Genomic DNA, 18,847 nt, shown 5'->3' with positions numbered 1-18,847 from the left:
TAACGTCAAATAACCAGAGCAACCAAGTGTTAGACGAACAGGCCGACCAGGTCAGGATGCTGGCCGAACGGTTAGGCTGTTCGAACGAACAGCCCAACCTATCGGACACGCCAGCCGATCGACCAGGCCAGCCGATCGGCTGGCAAGTGGCCCCACACTTTGACGATTTCATGAAATATAGTATTGAGCGAGGTGATGTTTGATCGAACGAGCTGTTTGATAACATCACTCATCGGATCATGAGATACTATGCTTCAACCCTTAATCGATTTCAATTCGTTAGACGTATCAGAATGCCACCCGATCGAGCATGCTGTTCGATCGAGTGACATCCTGTGTTGAGGACTACAACTGAAGTCCTAACCGATCGGTTAAGCCGGCCGATCGAACAGACCGTTCGATCGATCGACCTGAAAGGTAAGAACACTTCAGTGTTCTCAAATACTACAACGAAAACTTCAAAAGGTCAAACCATCATACACAAACACATCCTACTCAAAGGAAGAAACAATCCACTCGAACAGTCCAGCCGATCGAGCCGACCGGCCGATCGAATAGACTGTCCGAACGGATTGTCTAGTCAAGCAAACGACCCATTCGATCGAATCTGCTGTTCGATCGACCAGGCTGTTCGACCCTTTTACACTTGTTTCCTTTTTGCGTGTATTCATCATTATGCTATCGAACTATTTAGGCTAATCCTACTCCCAAGTGCTCCCTTCAATCCATCAATCAATCGCTGTGAGTATACTCGATCCCTTTTTGCTTTTAGCACTTTTGGGTGTTACATACGTTACTTATATTAAAACACAAACGATCACACCACTCAAACTATTTGAACGCTAGCCAATATGCATGTATTACGTGACTAAATGAATGCTTGTTGATTGTGTATACACGTGGAATGCTGTCTACCTGCCTTAACGACGTAGTACTATAGTTTGGACTCAGCACCCGTTCACATGGGGGTTGTAAGGACAATTACTTGCATGGATTACGGTGGTAATCATGTATTGCGAACTGTTTCGGACAGTCAACCCGCAGTCACTGGTATCGATAGGTCCATGTCGATAATTAACATGCTTCGTTTTCCTCTGTGTACGTGCTGGTTATGCGTAAACTATTCGAACTCTATATGCTCTTATCAAACTTGTATGCTCACCTTTACATTATATGTATTGACTTTATTTTAACGTATGTGACAGGTGTTTAAGATGTTTGCTTGCTAGGAAAGCGAGGCTAGAATAAAGCTCTAGAGGCCCCCAACAAATAGTTGTCTGTCAGGAAAAAGCAACTAGAGCATAGTTGTCTGTAGATCTTGTCAGGCTGGGTCTTTAGGAGCATTTGAACAATTATTTTTTTTATTTTAAATCTGAGTTGTCGGAACAGAATACTTGACTGGATGTTATCTGTAATAATTTGTTTTTTTATTTGGGACACGGTATGGGACGTGTTATTTAAACTGAATAGTGATGATAATTGTTATGGAAACTTCTGGACAATCTGTTTCGCTCAGTGCCATGCCCCGATGATTCTGCCATCGGTTGGGGTGTGACACAAACCATAACTATGAGCTTAGTTGGGAGCTTGATGGGTACAATATTACACCAAGTTTCAATCAAAATATACAAGAAATAAGAACTTGAATCAGAACAGAATTTAAAACACTACTTCGGACCTCAAATATGGTGAGGTTCCACCTTAATTTGCCATAAAAAACTTGTGGAAACCTTCCTAGAAGTTATCCAAGTAGTTTAGAAGAAGAAAGCATGAAGAAATAAGAAGAAAAGTAAGTGAAAACTCACTTAGAATGCTTGGAACTTTCTGCCAAGACTTGAGAAACTAGAGAAGATTAGAGAGCTTGAGAGATATTTAGATGAGTGGATAGTGTTTAGGAGGTGGTAAGGGGATGTATTTATAGTTGAGATTCGGGTTTGGGTGTTAAATGAGGTGGTTGGGGGTTGAAAGGAGGGAAATGGAGCCAAAATTCATGTGTTTTAAACATTCTGTCTGCCCAGATCCGTAGGCTACGACTTGCAGTTTGGGATTTTCCTGTGATACCGTTGTTATCAACCATTTAGGGTTGTGCTATGGTTATTTTCTTGGGATGAAAGTCTTTTTGTTGTTGATGACAATGAGACTCGGCTCATCTGAGATGTTAGAATTTTGTTTGTGTGGTTTTCTTTTATGTTGGTGTTGCCATGATGTGGAAAAAGTAGTTCAACTAAATAAACTAAAATTATCCTAAAATAAGACTCAAGTAATAAAAATCTAGACTCTCTGACCTGACTAAACTACTCACCGGCAAGTGAACCGGTCGACTCTAGCACAGAAAAGTAAGTCCGGATGTCGAACCCATAAGGACTCTAATGAATTACGTTAACGACTTTATTTAGATTAGACACTGACACGACTTAACAATTGTTGTGTTTTAAGGGGGGGGGGGTTTACTAAAATCCTAAAATTGCAATTAAAATGAAATTAAGGCGAAGACACAAACGAAGACTAAGGTTTAATTCAAATGAGATTAACGACTACCTAGACTCGAATCCAGTTTGACTAGGAATGGACTTTTAACGGCATTATTGTTGTATGGAGCCGGGATCGTAAAATACTAAACCTTAAGGTATTTCAATGCTAAGACTTCCCGACCCTTCTCAGGAAGAAACCTAGGAAACCCTACATGTCACGACCCCCGACCCCACCCGGACGGAATCGGGAGCCGCAAACAGCCACGTGGTACCGGTGGTTATTTTTAAAAAAATATTGCAGCGGAAATTTCATCAGGACCGTGAGTTAGGAAAAATATCAGAGTTTAGAAACACCGGATTTTATTTATTAAATAGATGGGATAAAACCCATGTTTTATAATGGTAGCTTTAATATGGGATAAACCCAAATACATAAAATGACTTTTCTTAATTTAATTTAATTGATAAAATAAGCCACTTCTTTATACCTTTTGGTGCCGCATCCAACTCTTATTCCAATCTACTGTAATTACCTGAAACACGTTTTGAAAAGGTTTTGTCAGCAGGAAATATTGAGTGAGCTCATTCAGTTTGCACAAAATGACTCATTGTTATAATTTAGAGTATTAAGAGCGATTACAATTGCCCCTATCTTATAATTATCTGGTCCAGTTGTCACTCAACCGGATCTATGACTGTGGTCATATCACTGTTGGGTCCGTTCACCCAAAAGTGACGTATATCATTATTTAGGTCCGTTCACCTAAAAGTGACGTGTATCATGATTTAGGTGCGCCCACCTAAAATTGATACTACAGCGGTATTATATACAAAACCCCACTTACTGCCAGTAATTAAAGATTTGCAAAGACTTAATCCCTGTAATTATAACTGGGAAACATTTAGGATTTTACAAAGCAATTTGATAAAAAGAGAATGACTCACATTATAAGCATGCAGTATTGATTTAACAAGCTTCCTGATTCAAATTCTTCTGAGAATTAGCATCTACTTTGATTGTAAGTGTATGGGGTGAAGTTTAGCATATTGATAAGCCTGATAACCTAATTTAAACAATAATGCACACGAAACTAGGTAAATAACTAATACAACATTTACGATAAACTCACGAGATTAAAACCCTCACAACGAATGACAAAGTGCGATACTTAAACATCCAGCGGATTCGCAACGAATGACAGAGTATAGCCCGAGTTCGGGCGACACTCAAACATCCTGTCGGAATCACGATGAATGACAAAGTATAAACCCAATTTGAGCAGCACTTAAACATTCCTCGGATAGTTTCAATCGATCGGATATTGAATCGTAGCAGCGATCGAGTTAATACCCTGTATCGTAGCAGCGCCTCACTATTTTGAGAGTAATATACGAACAAAATTATAAAGAGTTTGAAAGTTTTGTTGACACCATAGAACTGCTCAGGAGCCAAGCTATTTATAGCTGAAATTGGTTCTCTCGCGGCCCGCGTGAACCTTAAGTCGATCCTTACGCGGCCCGCGTAGCCGCCTAGTCTACGCGTAGGGTTGCTGGGTCATCAGTAGGTGTGCCACGTGGATGACACGTGGATCTGGACGCTTATCTGGTCAACTCCACATTGATGCGGCCCGCGTAAGACTATGCTGAATCTTTACGCGGCCCGTCTGAAGACCACAAATCTTGATTTCTTGATTTTTGATATGGATTGGGGTTTCAGGGGTCCGGGTTTTTACTTTGGGGTCAGTTTGGAACGTTTTTGAATATAATTATATTACAAAGAAAAAGGGAATAAAATAGTGAGAAAAGAGAATGGACCCACTTTGTAACTTTAGGGTTCAACTAGAAAGCCTCCTGATATAAATCTTGGGTATAACTTCTAAGCTATTAAAAATATATAATGCACTCGTGGTAAGTATAATACCCCTAATTCAACCTTATCCTAATGTCCCGAGACAGAATCCCAACGAACTTAGTCGGGCAGAGCCTTGACATGTGTTATGGGGCTCAGATCAATCGGAAAGGGTAGCGGTGATCGAGAGTTAAAATACTTAAAACGAGGCAGGGCTTTATTATTATTATGAGAAAATAAATAATAAAAATAATAATAAATATATATATATATATATATATATATATATATAGAGTGAGATCGAAAGGGAAGAACATATGAAAGAATTCCTTTGTGTGCTATGTTCTATATATATAGTTAGATAACTTACTTCTCAAGTTGTATGTACTTTCCAATTGATCATAAAAAGCCACGTATCATCTATCATTTATTTAATTTGAAACTTGTTGTACATGCATAATTACAAACAGCCACGTACCATTCAATGTAATTCTAATTATCATGTATTATTTTATTTATTTCTTTATTTATTTCATTTCTTACGTAGGTTTTTATTATTATTATTATTTATTAATATATATATTATAATTAATTTATCTGCTTTACCTATTTGACGTGTATAGCTTTTAAAATATGACGTTCTAGAAACTAATGAATATGTCATTAGAACGAGGATATTTTTGTCTACTTTTGGGTCTAAGTTTCATTAAAAATGGAGTAGATTCAAATATACTGTATTTTATAATTTTATTATTAGACGGTTCCTAGGCCTTTCTAGGTTCTTCATATTTCTAACATTTACTTTACCCGTAGTCTACCTGTTTAATAATATAAGTTTTTATATACTTTTATTTTATTAGAAAGGTCACCCATATACAGGCCAATTAACTAGTATAATATTTTAACCGAAAATAGTTTTTAAAACTATTTGGGTCGAATAATGATATATAAAAAATAAAACTAGTTACTAGTGGCTAATAAATTTAAACAAACCTATAATTCTTATATGATAAAAATAGAAATGTTACATCCTCCCCACCTTGTTTTAAATCTCGTCCTCGAGATTTGGGTTACGATATTTCTTTTAAACTTATGTCATATTTTAGTCAATAAAAACAAATTTAAGGTAGATGACACAGAATTAAACAAATTTAGTCAAATCTGAGTGTCATACATCTTCTTCACCTCCCCATCATAACACTTCAAAGCTGCACCCCAACACAATGCTTTGAACTTTCCCGTTATCCCGAACGACCCGAAATCGACCTCCCGAATCTCCTTTTCACAAATGAATGCTTCACCCCTTTGTTTTAACTTGTTCATTTGTTCGTGAAATATATCCTCTCGCCATTCCGCGGGTTGTTCTAGCAATGAACCGGATGCCCAATCCGGTTTCGCACCCCTTGGAGGTGCATCCTCCTCCGAGCCCGGGTCACCAACCCGGGTCAATCTCCCCCTCTTTTGTTGTGCATCATCCCCTTGAGGCTCATTAGACGAACTTGCAATTCCTTTCCCTTTTTTCGTCACCATACCTACACACATTTAAAAACCAACCACATAAAACAAATCAAGTTAGTACTCTTTCTCAATCTTCCCCACACTTGCTTCATGTTACGGGTATAAATGTACAAAAACCAAAGATTCATTCTTTCAAACAAAAATTCGACATGATGCCTCTAGAATTCTGATTTTTTCCAAAACATTTGTCACTTGACATCAAGTACATTCATACCCAAACATTCATTGGTTTAGCAAAATTCTATCATCCATCATGTACTAGCAAGTGTGTAAGCAAAAACGGTAATGGAAACTTACAACTCACAATGTAACTCAAAGAATGAAAAGAAAACGCATACCTTAGTGTTGTAGAAGATGAAAATAGCAAATACTTCACTTTTAAACACAAACCCACAAAAAGCCCCAAATTTTCGGCTCCTAGGGTTTGAATTTCGGACCAAAAAATGTGATTTTCTTCCAAATCTATAACATCCCGAAAATATAATACTTTATATTGAAATTATAAAGTATAAAATAGACAAATATAAACTAGCTAGAAATAAATAACCTAGTTAGTCATAAGTCTAGTTATAACAAGAAACTTGGTTGATAACATGGAAAAATCTAACTTAATAATTGATGGGGGGCCAAAGTTGTCAAGTTTGAAACTTGAATTACTAAAACAAAAAAAAAATACCAAACACACACTTGGAGTGTGTGTCTGGTTCGTACAAAACACAGGGGGCGACCAAGAAACCCCCATCAAACCCTACTTCATGTAAATTGCTCAAATTGAAGACCAAATTCAGTTCCAAATCAAAATCCGAGCATAAAATAATGATCTCCTCTGAAAAGGGGTCATAAGGTATGTAAATTTTATAGAAAACTTCCATCTAAATTTCTGAATGAACACACGGAAATTCGAAATTTATGTTGCATGAATGTTGTTTGGATGAATTTGGAATGATGTTAAGTCTAGGAATAAACCCTAGTCAATTTCATATTGAAATTTTTGCTTATTACTTGTGAGATTCATAATCACCATTGAAGGTGTTAAGTGGGTCTTGTAGAAACATATTAAACACTAGGATTATGATTGTTATTCTAGTGTAAATTGAGTTCTATGAAGTGAATTCAGATTTGTTGATGTTAAAATTGAGGTGAATTTGCTTAATTGATGTTAATTTTGGCTAAAAAGCAAGTTATGAACTTGATTATGAATTGTGTGAAATCATGCCCTTAAGGTGTTTGTAAAAATGCCTAAAAGAAGGCTTAAAAACTGAAATTGTAACTAAAACGCATATTTGTAAATTATGGCGAACTAATGCGTTATATGTTAAAAAAAAAAGAAAGAGAGTTCTAAACGGTTTGCGGTTGAACTCTATAGGAAAGGAAACCGGAACGTCAAGTGGACAAGCCGGTGGTGACGTGCGTTTGAAGGGTGTGCTTTAAAGGTATGTAACCTTGGTTTCGTTACATTATGATTTGATTTTTATTGTAGTTAATATCTTGAAATTAGCAATATGAAAGATTGTAGTTTATCGTAGAAGTGATGAAGTTCACTAATTAATCAAAACGGGTCAAAAGATTTGTTAAAGTATGTTTGGTTTGACACTAAGATGGTGGATTCCATTAGACAACCAAACGGGTCAAACAAGGATTTAAAAAGGTAGTTTAGAAGTGACTTGAATGTTACTTGATGATTGTGAATTATCAAAGTGTAAGCCATGGAATGGAAGTGATACGCTAAGATGAACAAACCCGGGAATGGGTAAATATGGTTAGAAATCAATGACGATGAATTATGCAAGTACGTGACTTTAGTCCCGTTACATTATGCATAATTGTTTGGCATTAGTGTACAAATGGTGTCTTAGTGTAATATACGCGTTTGATGTGTCATTGAAGTGACGAAGCTCACTCTACAATCAAACGGGTCAAAATAATGGTTGGAATTAGTTTGGCTTGTCGTTGAAGTGATGGTTATCACTCGACAACCAAACGAGACAAAACTATGCTTTTAAATGATCATGTGTGAAGAGACTCGAAAGTCACATATCGCGTTAGTATTGGATAGCAATACGTTAATGAACTGGTTATGCTAATTTAAGCTTACGAATCCAAGATATCGGGTCGAACAATAGAAATCATTGGAAAGTTTTGCTTGAAATGGCAAACTTGAATTTTGAGAAATACAAACATGAAATTCCAATGTAAGCGTAAAGCCTTGGAATGGCACGGATACGCCAAGAATATCAAGCCCGGGAATATGGGTAATTATGACTAGTAAGTTTTAGAACAAAAAAAAATGGTAGTATGCACGTTTAGCTAATGGGTAGAATAATTGAAACAAGGATTTTATAAACCGTTTTTTCATAAGTCGGGATTCGTAGTGTGAAATTTACATGGTTGGATCCGTAATTTTATTACGGACTCATAGGAAAAAGAATCGACTAAAACGGACAAACGAGTAAAAAGTTATGCTAGTTTAAAGTTAGAATTTTGACAAATCCGGAGCTGGGCAGAAATGCAGGTTGCAAACCTGCACTTGCTGGAAAATCGGTTCCCCCGCGCCACGCGACAGGATCATCTTGATCCGCCGCGACACGCGGGAGCTGCCGCGGCACGCGAACAGAATAAGCAGATCCTGCCGCGACACGCGGGAGGACAAATTTTGAAATTTGTTTTGTTTTTCATGTTTTGATGCTAGAACTTGTTTATACGCACTATATTAACGTCAAAACTAAAACCTTAAGTGGTTTTGACCATTAGGCGACATCGGGGACTTTCCGTATGGCGATCATGCACTTTTGAAGAACCGAACACGCACTTTTGAAGCTTCCGCATTAACTTATCTTGATAGACTATGTTGTGATGTAAACAATTAACTAATTATGTTGGAATGTTCAAACTAGTTAGTAGTTAACTAGTATGTGATCACTTTCAACTTCCATTTTTGTACATCAAAAAAAAGTGAAGTGCCCTTGCTATAAAAATATGCATCTTTTATTAAATTTAAATGGTAATTAGAAGGGTGTTACAAGTTGGTATCAGAGCTCAAGGTTGTCAACAAAGTGTTCGGTTCAAGCTTGATCGATCGTCCGGTAAGGATTAATTATTTATGTCAGTAAATGTTATTCTATGTAAGTAAAAGAGGTGGAAAATTAATGTGCACGGGAAGAGTTCGTTAATACACTCAAACCCGAAAGGTGCACTAAATGAGAACGGTCAAAGCAAGTTACGAACTTGACTAAACCGAAGCAATCAAAGTTATGTTATAAATGAGATGTTTAATAATTGATGTAAACGGTAGGAAATATGTGAAAAGTGTATGGGAGGAGTGTATAAATACGTTCGAACCTGGGAAATACACTAAGTAAGAAAGGTAAGGCAAGATATGTACTTGACCAAACCGAAAAAGAATAACACATTACTTATGATTAAGTGAGTGTGACATAAATTTTCGTATAATAAGATGGAAAAGAATTAGATAATAATTGATTAACCATTATAGATGTTTCAGTTAAAGAAATGTCTGGAGTAACCGGAGATGATTCGACATCTCAATTGACTGAACAAATGAAAGCTAAGATTTCCGAGGCAGTCGGAAAAGCTCTAGAAAATAGTCTATCACATTATATTGATAGATTACAAACCACAATCGTGCCGGTAGTGGACGATATGATGGCTAATTTAAAAGACAGCATATTACAAGAAATAGAAGAAAAGGAGGGTGTTGGATATGAATCCAAGTTCCGTAAAGAAATCCAAGTCTAATAAAGCTCCCAAGAGAGGAGTTACAAAACGTGTGTTATATCAGTGCAAATTTTGTGGAAAAATTCACAAAGGCACATGTGGTAAGCCAAGACATAAGAAGTCTAAACGTCTAGAGAGGCTTGGAACCAAAGACGCAACCGACACAATGTCTGATGCCCAGAAGTCAAGGACAAGGTCGTTTTATATAACGGCCACAGAGGCTAAAGTTGAATCTGATGTCATTTCAGGTATGTTTCTTGTAAATTTAATTTAACACAAATTTTATTCGATGCAAGTGCGAATGATAGTTGCATAAGGGCATATATGAGTAATAAATTGGGAAAGTTATGTAAAAGAAATACCTATATAAATGTATATATATATATATATATATATGTAGATAAGAAAATAAATAATGGTGAGCATGTGAAGCCGAGACAAAAAGTAATCCCGATGAAAATTGCAATGGGAAGGAGTGCGCGTACACTCGAACCCGAGAACTTAATGAAGTGAATAAATGTTGTAACGGGAAGGAGTGTAATTACGCCCGAACCCGGAAATTGCAATAGTAATAGATAACGACGACAAGGTTATAGACCTGGTCAAACTAAATAAAACGTATAGAAGCATCATTTACATCAACAAACGTTGTAGATAAATTCATGCAACAATGAGGAATAATAAAATTAAATGAAATAATTTTGTTATTGTTACAATAGGACTAAGGTTAAAGATGAGAAATTAAGACTCGGACCGAGAATATCCACGAAAAAGAAGTTAAATGGATGATACGTATTATTCGCTCCTATGAATAATAAAGTATCAATAAATGCAAATTTAGAAACTTGGGTATGGGTAACCATCCAAGTGATACATTATTAATCTAATCCTCATGAGGAAGAAAGATGATCGCAGTGATGGATGTGATTATATAAAAGCCGAGTAAAATAAACTTTATGAAAGTGTTAGAATAAGAATGGGTAAACCCCAAAAGTCGTATAACCATAACAGTGGTTTTACTAAATAAGACTTAAGAACTGGGCCTTCGAGACATTAGTAAAAGAAACAGACCTAAGGGTCGCTAACTACAGAAAGGTGGTGTTCGGATCAAGTAAGCAAAATGCTTGATAATAAAGGTAAACGGAAGCCGGATGACGGGAGCATGTTACATTAAGGTAATAAGCCCAAGGGAAGGGATAAAAATTAAGGTAAATAAATAAATAAATATATATATATATATATATATATATATATATATATAAACCAGTAAACAAGAATGTTAGGGAATAGGGGTAAAGGTTGACTGTCATGAGTGATGGAATTCACACGAACGAGCCAAACGAGATGAATGAAAGAATAAAAGACTTGGTTGAGTAAAAGCGGTGGATTTCGCTAATATGACCAAATAAATCAAGAAACGAAGCCTTAATGTATGCCGGAACGGTTGCTATGAAAATAATTTCGGTAAAATACCCAATTGAAAGGTAGGTTTTCAGATATATGCGTAACCAATAGACGAGAATAAGGATTAAAAGTCAAAAGACTCGGATTAAGTGTTATGACTAGAAGACGATAAAAATTCGCAAAACAGAAATTTTGATAGTTAGGTTCAACTATTTAAATATTGAACGGGTCGAATAAAGTATAACGCTCGGTAGTGCAAATAAGTGCAAACCTTTAATGGAAGCACAATATATTAATAAACTTATGTGATGGTTCGTGAGAGTGGAAAAAAGGGGAAATATAAAAGAACCCAGGTAACGGGTTGTAAATAAATAAATGTGTGAACTGGATAACGGTGAGTGGAAAACAAACCGACGCGTAAATGACGTAGGAAGTCATAAAGTCGGAAGGTTAGTCCTAAAAGAAAACGGGTGTAGCCTTGGACTATGGACAAATCGATAAAATTCGAAAATGAAAATGAAAGAATTTTAGGCGTAAAAGGGCGCCTTGACACCAAAAATGTAATTTTTAAGAATACGAAATGACACAAGCAAAAAGATGATCTATGGGATCATCATAACCTTTGGGATTATAAATAAGTAAGGGTAAAAAAAACGGGGGGGCTAAATGAACCTCGTGTTAGCAATGGAAAGAAATAAACCCAAAAGGGGTGAAAGCCTAAAGAAGTAACCTACGAGACTAAGCAAAAGAACCTACGGGTCACTTGAGGTAAAGCATGGGGACTGGTTACGATTCCCTGCGTACTGTAATAGCGGAAAAGAATAAATTCTCGTCGTCAATTCCTGAATATGAGTAATTGATATAAGTTAGAAGGATAGACGTTAAACTAAGATTCAGTTTCAGTAAGAAACAACTTTTAACAAATATGAATATTATGAAAGAAATTAGAAAGTGGTTAATACTAAAAGATATAGGTCTTAACGTCGACAGGGGTAAGACGATGCATTCGAAAGAAGATTCATAATAATGAAAAGCTGACGAAAACCTAAACATAACGTGATATGATCACCGACACAAAAGTGATTCTGAATACAGCCACGTTGTAATATAAGTTAATGGATATGAAATTAAAAACACGCAAAGGGCCGATGACGGCTATATAGTATTCCCGAATGACGAGGTATGAGGTAAAATGGTGACCAACCAGTCTAGGCGATAAAACAAGTTATAGTCAAAATAATGTTGTGACCCAAGAAGAGCGCTTGTCAATGTAAGACTAGCGTGAAGTAAGTATGCTGGAAAACTTTGTGACTGGATGGTCAAAAGACAACCCGGTCAAATAGGCGACAAAGATAGGAAATAAATGATAAAAGATTACGGTCCAATAGGACATATGCCTTGAAAAACGAAACTAAGATGGTTAGGTCCAAACCAAAGGACTACTTAAAGAAGGTTTCGGGGACGAAACCCTTTTAAGGGGGGTGGACTTGTAACATCCCGAAAATATAATACTTTATATTGAAATTATAAAGTATAAAATAGACAAATATAAACTAGCTAGGAATAAATAACCTAGTTAGTCATAAGTCTAGTTATAACAAGAAACTTGGTTGATAACATGGAAAAATCTAACTTAATAATTGATGGGGGGCCAAAGTTATCAAGTTTGAAACTTGAATTACTAAAACAAAAAAAAAATACCAAACACACACTTGGAGTGTGTGTCTGGTTCGTACAAAACACAGGGGGCGACCAAGAAACCCCCATCAAACCCTACTTCATGTAAATTGCTCAAACTGAAGACCAAATTCAGTTCCAAATCAAAATCCGAGCATAAAATAGTGATCTCCTCTGAAAAGGGGTTATAAGGTATGTAAATTTTATAGAAAATTTCCATCTAAATTTCTGAATGAACACAAGGAAATTCGAAATTTATGTTGCATGAATGTTGTTTGGATGAATTTGGAATGATGTTAAGTCTAGGAATAAACCCTAGTCAATTTCATATTGAAATTTTGCTTATTACTGGTGAGATTCATAATCACCATTGAAGGTGTTAAGTGGGTCTTGTAGAAACATATTAAACACTAGGATTATGATTGTTATTCTAGTGTAAATTGAGTTCTATGAAGTGAATTCAGATTTGTTGATGTTAAAATTGAGGTGAATTTGCTTAATTGATGTTAATTTTGGCTAAAAAGCAAGTTATGAACTTGATTATGAATTGTGTGAAATCATGCCCTTAAGGTGTTTGTAAAAATGCCTAAAAGAAGGCTTAAAACTGAAATTGTAACTAAAACGCATATTTGTAAATTATGGCGAACTAATGCGTTATATGTTAAAAAAAAGAAAGAGAGTTCTAAACGTTTTGCGGTTGAACTCAATAGGAAAGGAAACCGGAACGTCAAGTGGACAAGCCGGTGGTGACGTGCGTTTGAAGGGTGTGCTTTAAAGGGATGTAACCTTGGTTTCGTTACATTATGATTTGATTTTTATTGTAGTTAATATCTTGAAATTAGCAATATGAAAGATTGTAGTTTATCGTAGAAGTGATGAAGTTCACTAATTAATCAAAACGGGTCAAAAGATTTATTAAAGTATGTTTGGTTTGACACTAAGATGGTGGATTCCATTAGACAACCAAACGGGTCAAACAAGGATTTAAAAAGGTAGTTTAGAAGTGACTTGAATGTCACTTGATGATTGTGAATTATTAAAGTGTAAGCCATGGAATGGAAGTGATACGCTAAGATGAACAATCCCGGGAATGGGTAAATATGGTTAGAAATCAATGACGATGAATTATGCAAGTACGTAACTTTAGTCCCGTTACATTATGCATCATTGTTTGGCATTAGTGTACAGATGGTGTCTTAGTGTAATATACGCGTTTGATGTGTCATTGAAGTGACGAAGCTCACTCTACAATCAAACGGGTCAAAATAATGGTTGGAATTAGTTTGGCTTGTCGTTGAAGTGATGGTTATCACTCGACAACCAAACGGGACAAAACTATGCTTTTAAATGATCATGTGTGAAGAGACTCGAAAGTCTCATATCGCGTTAGTATTGGATAGCAATACGTTAATGAACTGGTTATGCTACTTTAAGCTTACGAATCCAAGATATCGGGTCGAACAATAGAAATCATTGGAAAGTTTTGCTTGAAATGGCAAACTTGAATTTTGAGAAATACAAACATGAAATTCCAATGTAAGCGTAAAGCCTTGGAATGGCACGGATACGCCAAGAATATCAAGCCCGGGAATATGGGTAATTATGACTAGTAAGTTTTAGAACAAAAAAAAAATGGTAGTATGCACGTTTAGCTAATGGGTTGAATAATTGAAACAAGGATTTTATAAACCGTTTGTTCATAAGTCGGGATTCGTAGTGTGAAATTTACATGGTTGGATCCGTAATTTTATTACGGACTCATAGGAAAAAGAATCGACTAAAACGGACAAACGAGTAAAAAGTTATGCTAGTTTAAAGTTAGAATTTTGACAAATCCGGAGCTGGGCAGAAATGCAGGTTGCAAACCTGCACTTGCTGGAAAATCGGTTCCCCCGCGCCACGCGACAGGATCATCTTGATCCGCCGCGACACGCGGGAGCTGCCGCGGCACGCGAACAGAATAAGCAGATCCTGCAGCGACACGCGGGAGGGCAAATTTTGAAATTTGTTTTGTTTTTCATGTTTTGATGCTAGAACTTGTTTATACGCACTATATTAACGTCAAAACTAATACTTTAAGTGGTTTTGACCATTAGGCGACATCGGGGACTTTCCGTATGGCGATCATGCACTTTTGAAGAACCGAACACGCACTTTTGAAGCTTCCGCATTAACTTATCTTGATAGACTATGTTGTGATGTAAACAATTAACTAATTATGTTGGAATGTTCAAACTAGTTAGTAGTTAACTAGTATGTGATCACTTTCAACTTCCATTTTTGTACATAAAAAAAAGTGAAGTACCGTTGCTATAAAAATATGCATCTTTTATTAAATTTAAATGGTAATTAGAAGGGTGTTACAAGTTGGTGATCAGAGCTCAAGGTTGTCAACAAAGTGTTCGGTTCAAGCTTGATCGATCGTCCGGTAAGGATTAATTATTTATGTCAGTAGATGTTATCCTATGCAAGTAAAAGAGGTGGAAAATTAATGTGCACGGGAAGAGTTCGTTAATACATTCAAACCCGAAAGGTGCACTAAATGAGAACGGTCAAAGCAAGTTACGAACTTGGCTAAACCGAAGCAATCAAAGTTATGTTATAAATGAGATGTTTCATAATTGATGTAAACGGTAGGAAATATGTGAAAAGTGTATGGGAGGAGTGTATAAATACGTTCGAACCTGGGAAATACACTAAGTAAGAAAGGTAAGGCAAGATATGTACTTGACCGAACCGAAAAAGAATAACACATTACTTATGATTAAGTGATTGTGATATAAATTTTCGTATAATAAGATGAAAATGAATTAAATAATTATTGATTAACCATTATGGATGTTTCAGTTAAAGAAATGTCTGGAGTAACCGGAGATGATTCGACATCTCAATTGACTGAACAAATGAAAGCTAAGATTTCCAAGGCAGTCGGAAAAGCTCTAGAAAATAGTCTATCACATTATATTGATAGATTACAAACCACAATCGTGCCGGTAGTGGACGATATGATGGCTAATTTAAAAGACAGCATATTACAAGAAATAGAAGAAAGGAGGGTGTTGGATATGAATCCAAGTTCCGTAAAGAAATCCAAGTCTAATAAAGCTCCCAAGAGAGGAGTTACAAAAAGTGTGTTATATCAGTGCAAATTTTGTGGAAAAATTCACAAGGGCACATGTGGTAAGCCAAGACATAAGAAGTCTAAACGTCTAGAGAGGCTTGGAACCAAAGACGCAACCGACACAATGTCTGATGCCCAGAAGTCAAGGACAAGGTCGTTTTATATAACGGCCACAGAGGCTAAAGTTGAAACTGATGTCATTTCAGGTATGTTTCTTGTAAATTTAATTTAACACAAATTTTATTCGATGCAAGTGCGAATGATAGTTGCATAAGGGCATATATGAGTAATGAATTGGGAAAATTATGTAAAAGAAATACCTATATAAATGTGTATATATATATATATATGTAGATAAGAAAATAAATAATGGTGAGCATGTGAAGCCGAGACAAAAAGTAATCCCGATGAAAATTGCAATGGGAAGGAGTGCGCGTACACTCGAACTCGGGAACTTAATGAAGTGAATAAATGTTGTAACGGGAAGGAGTGTAATTACGCCCGAACCCGGAAATTGCAATAGTAATAGATAACGAAGACAAGGTTATAGACCTGGTCAAACTAAATAAAACGTATAGAAGCATCATTTACATCAACAAACGTTGTAGATAAATTCATGCAACAATGAGGAATAATAAAATTCAATGAAATAATTTTGTTATTGTTACAATAGGACTAAGGTTAAAGATGAGAAATTAAGACTCGGACCGAGAATATCCACGAAAAAGAAGTTAAATGGATGATACGTATTATTCGCTCCTATGAATAATAAAGTATCAATAAATGCAAATTTAGAAACTTGGGTATGGGTAACCATCCAAGTGATACATTATTAATCTAATCCTCATGAGGAAGAAAGATGATCGCAGTGATGGATGTGATTATATAAAAGCCTAGTAAAATAAACTTTATGAAAGTGTTAGAATAAGAATGGGTAAACCCCAAAAGTCGTATAACCATAACAGTGGTTTTACTAAATAAGACTTAAGAACTGGGCCTTCGAGACATTAGTAAAAGAAACAGACCTAAGGGTTGCTAACTACAGAAAGGTGGTGTTCGGATCAAGTAAGCAAAATGCTTGCTAATAAAGCTAAACGGAAGCCGGATGACGGGAGCATGTTACATTAAGGTAATAAGCCCAAGGGAAGGGATAAAAATTAAGGTAAATAATATATATATATATATATATATATATATATATAAACCAGTAAACAAGAATGTTAGGGAATAGGGGTAAAGGTTGACTGTCATGAGTGATGGAATTCACACGAACGAGCCAAACGAGATGAATGAAAGAATAAAAGACTTGGTTGAGTAAAAGCGGTGGATTTCGCTAATATGACCAAATAAATCAAGAAACGAAGTCTTAATGTATGCCGGAACGGTTGCTATGAAAATAATTTCGGTAAAATACCCAATTGAAAGGTAGGTTTTCAGATATATGCGTAACCAATAGACGAGAATAAGGATTAAAAGTCAAAAGACTCGGATTAAGAGTTATGACTAGAAGACGATAAAATTTCGCAAAACAGAAATTTTGATAGTTAGGTTCAACTATTTAAATATTGAACGGGTCGAATAAAGTATAACGCTCGGTAGTGCAAATAAGTGCAAACCTTTAATGGGAGCACAAAATATTAATAAACTTATGTGATGGGTCGTGAGAGTGTAAAAAAGGGGGAAATATAAAAGAACCCAGGTAACGGGTTGTAAATAAATAAATGTGTGAACTGGATAACGGTGAGTGGAAAACAAACCGACGCGTAAATGACGTAGGAAGTCATAGAGTCGGAAGGTTGGTCCTAAAAGAAAACGGGTGTAGCCTTGGACTATGGACAAATCGATAAAATTCGAAAATGAAAATGAAAGAATTTTAGGCGTAAAAGGGCGCCTTGACACCAAAAATGTAATTTTTAAGAATACGAAATGACACAAGCAAAAAGATGATCTATGGGATCATCATAACCTTTGGGATTATAAATAAGTAAGGGTAAAAAAAACGGGGGGGCTAAATGAACCTCGTGTTAGCAATGGAAAGAAATAAACCCAAAAGGGGTGAAAGCCTAAAGAAGTAACCTACGAGACTAAGCAAAAGAACCTACGGGTCACTTGAGGTAAAGCATGGGGACTGGTTACGATTCCCTGCGTACTGTAATAGCGGAAAAGAATAAATTCTCGTCGTCAATTCCTGAATATGAGTAATTGATATAAGTTAGAAGGATAGACGTTAAACTAAGATTCAGTTTCAGTAAGAAACAACTTTTAACAAATATGAATATTATGAAAGAAATTAGAAAGTGGTTAATACTAAAAGATATAGGTCTTAACGTCGATAGGTGTAAGACGATGCATTCGAAAGAAGATTCATAATAATGAAAAGCTGACGAAAACCTAAACATAACGTGATATGATCACGGACACAAAAGTGATTCTGAATACAGCCACGTTGTAATATAAGTTACTGGATATGAAAATAAAAAGCAAGCAAGGGGCCGATGATGGCTATATAGTATTCCCGAATGACGAGGTATGAGGTAAAATGGTGACCAACCAGTCTAGGCGATAAAACAAGTTATAGTCAAAATAATGTTGTGACCTAAGAAGAGCGCTTGTCAATGTAAGACTAGCGTGAAGTAAGTATGCTGGAAAACTTAGTGACTGGATGGTCAAAAGACAACCCGGTCAAATAGGCGACAAAGATAGGAAATAAATGATAAAAGATTACGGTCCAATAGGACATATGCCTTGAAAAACGAAACTAAGATGGTTAGGTCCAAACCAAAGGACTACTTAAAGAAGGTTTCTGGGACGAAACCCTTTTAAGGGGGGTGGACTTGTAACATCCCGAAAATATAATACTTTATATTGAAATTATAAAGTATAAAATAGACAAATATAAAGTAGCTAGGAATAAATAACCTAGTTAGTCATAAGTCTAGTTATAACAAGAAACTTGGTTGATAACATGGAAAAATCTAACTTAATAATTGATGGGGGGCCAAAGTTGTCAAGTTTGAAACTTGAATTACTAAAACAAAAAAAATACCAAACACACACTTGGAGTGTGTGTCT

General features: G+C 35.9%; 1 long non-coding RNA gene across 1 annotated transcript; it reads left to right on the top strand.

The window, feature by feature from the left end:
- Positions 1-6,640: 6,640 nt before the first annotated feature.
- On the top strand, positions 6,641-7,274 carry LOC118490215. The gene is made up of 2 exons (XR_004888687.1): positions 6,641-6,682; positions 7,205-7,274. It is a non-coding gene; the product is annotated as an uncharacterized LOC118490215 (long non-coding RNA).
- The last annotated feature ends 11,573 nt before the right edge of the window (positions 7,275-18,847 follow it).

Source organism: Helianthus annuus, chromosome 3 (assembly GCF_002127325.2).
Source record: "Helianthus annuus cultivar XRQ/B chromosome 3, HanXRQr2.0-SUNRISE, whole genome shotgun sequence".
NCBI lineage: Eukaryota > Viridiplantae > Streptophyta > Magnoliopsida > Asterales > Asteraceae > Helianthus > Helianthus annuus.
Note: the sequence above shows the minus strand (reverse complement) of the source record. Positions and strands in the feature narration are given on the sequence as shown.